We start from the raw sequence: 2,701 nt of genomic DNA on the forward strand, positions 1-2,701 counted from the left end.
CATAATATTCTTTTAAAAAGCTTTGAATATTTTGTTGGAATTAAAGGAACAGCACTAGACTGGTTTAAATCTTCTCTATCTGATCGATTTCAGTTTGTTCACGTTAATAACAGATTTTCCTCATGTTCAAAGGTTACCTGTGGAGTACCACAGGGATCAGTGCTAGGACCAATTCTCTTTACTTTATACATGCTCCCAATCGGTAGAGTTATTAGACAGCATGGGATTAATTTCCACTGTTATGCTGATGATACTCAGCTATATCTGTCTATAAATCCAGATGAAGCTAACCCATTACATAGATTACAGGCATGTCTCAAAGACATAAAAACCTGGATGACTCTTAACTTTCTCCTTCTAAATACAGACAAAACAGAAGTTATAGTCTTTGGACCAGATTCTTTGAAAAAGAAACTGATTAGTAAGATTTTTTACTTTATTATCTGAAATCAGTTTAATCCCATCCAAATGAAGTGACTATTTTTGATCAGGACCTGTCATTTAAATCCCATATCAAAGAGGTTTCTAGAATTTCCTTCTTTCATCTGAGGAATATTGCAAAAATTAGAAATCTCCTGTCCAGGGGTGATGCTGAGAAACTAGTCCATGCATTTGTTACTTCAAGGCTGGACTATTGTAATTCTTTACTGTCAGGAAGTCCACAAACTGTAGATAAAAGCCTTGAGTGGATCCAAAATACTGCAGCCAGATGAAAATTTAAATTAAAAAGAGAGATATCTCTCCTATCTTAGTTTCTCTTCATTGGGTTTCTGTTAAATGTAGAATAGAATTTAATCTTCAAAAGGCCTTGAATGGCAAAGCTCTTTCTTATATCAGTCATCTGATTGTACCTTATGTTCCTAACAGAGCACTGTTTACCCTGCAATGCATACTGGCTAAAATATGCTGCTGTAGCTGCTCCATTCAGCCAAAACAGCAATGAATAATATAGCACCTCCAAGGGTCACTATAGTATGATAAAGTTCTGTGGACCAAGATCAGAAACCTAGACTCGACTAAGAGGAGTAGGATAAAACTTAAGATAAATAAGAGACACAGACCAGAGAGTAAAGTTTAAATGCCGGCTTGTTATTGAACATATGGACAAAAGACAATGACTTACATTTAACATTTATTTTGGAATAAATCCCTTTTTGTGTTAAACCTTCTTAGTTTAATTTTAGGATATTTAATTCCTTTTGGGTCCTATCAATATAGGTTGCAACCTTTAGCTATTTTAATCTTCAGTTCAAGGTAGTTCAAGGTATTTCTCTATTTAACTCTTTTATTAATGAGTTTAGTTCTATTTATCTCAACTCTTTTAGTTTAGTATAGGTATCATTGAATTTAGACAAAATGTTGTTTTAGCATTTGGAACCAAACAATGAATAAAGAAAATCAAACTGTTACAAAACTCAAAATATTCAGCAAAAGACTGAACAAGTCTGTATTCCACAGAATAAAGTCTCTTACTTCCGATTTTGCTTGTTTTTCTTTCTCTGAATTATCAGTCCAATGTTATCCACCTGGATCCACTAGTTTGGTGGAAGGTGAAAAGATCCTACCAGTTCAGATGTAAACCATGAAACATCCAGCAGGGGGTGCAATCCTGGCTCATGCACAGTTCACACTGTGTCCATAGGGTGGCTCGCCATCTTGAATCTTCCAATTTCCAAATCCAGTGTCTAATCAACAATCCTTCATCCCAACCTAAGTTGGCCTAACATAAACAAAATAAAATAAATAACAGAATACAAAAACTAGATGGGTCTAAATCTAAGGAAAAGCACATTTCTGCAGATTTCTGATCCTACATGCATGTTAAAACAGCACGGAAAAGAAAAAAAAAGGACAAACCATTTACTTCCAAAGACAATGCTCTAATTTGGCTTACAATTCACTAAACATTTACTTAGTATAAACATAGTTAGTTTACAGAAAAGAAAATGCATGGTTTCCACTCACCAAGTCCCGTTTAATCCAGTACACAAACCATCAATAAAGAGTCCGGTTGTTTTGCAAAACACCAGTAGCTCAAAACCGGAAAACAAAAAAATATCTTCTCTGGAGTGAAAACAAAAATACCTTCATTGGAGTGAAAACAAAAATATCTTCTTTGGAGTACCAAATTGTACTTTTCAGTTTTAGACTCAATTTCTCCACTTGCTTCTCTGCTAATTTTAATGCAGCACTTTGCGTGTGTCTCACCAACATGGGGAATTCCCGCAACAATCTGATTGGATGCAAGTTGCTGCAGAGGCTTTAAAACAAAATGCCCTTCCTAATAGAAATCTACATGGGTTTCAACCATTTAATAATTCAATTCAATTCAGTTTATTTATATAGCGCCAAATTCACAACACATGTCATCTCAAGGCACTTTACAGTTCAACCAGATCATACAGTCAAATTGATACAAAGTTTTCTATCTAAGGAAAACCAGTTGATTATAATGTAAATAATTATTTTGGATGTTTGTTTGTTTTGTTTTTTTTAATCAAATAATATACAGTAAAATGAAATAAAACTTTTTAGATATTTTTAGATATATTTTACCATATGAACTAATTTATTGACTTTTTATCTTAAGCATTTATTGTTGTTTTTATTAACACTTTGGTGGCTCTGTTAACCTCTGGGTTACACCCTCCCCCCTTAACTCTATGCAAGTCCCTTTTGCATATTGCATAGTTTTTAAAAA

At 33.8% G+C, this 2,701-nt stretch overlaps 1 long non-coding RNA gene across 1 annotated transcript; it reads right to left on the minus strand.

Moving 5' to 3' along the window:
- Positions 1 to 1,068: 1,068 nt before the first annotated feature.
- Positions 1,069 to 2,251, minus strand: LOC119777408. The gene is made up of 2 exons (XR_005279915.1): positions 1,966 to 2,251; positions 1,069 to 1,720 (listed from the first exon to the last, which is right to left on the minus strand). It is a non-coding gene; the product is annotated as an uncharacterized LOC119777408 (long non-coding RNA).
- Between the last annotated feature and the right edge of the window lie 450 nt (positions 2,252 to 2,701).

The sequence above is a fragment of the Cyprinodon tularosa genome, unplaced genomic scaffold (genome assembly GCF_016077235.1).
Source record: "Cyprinodon tularosa strain WSP-4 unplaced genomic scaffold, ASM1607723v1 ctg1236, whole genome shotgun sequence".
Lineage (NCBI taxonomy): Eukaryota > Metazoa > Chordata > Actinopteri > Cyprinodontiformes > Cyprinodontidae > Cyprinodon > Cyprinodon tularosa.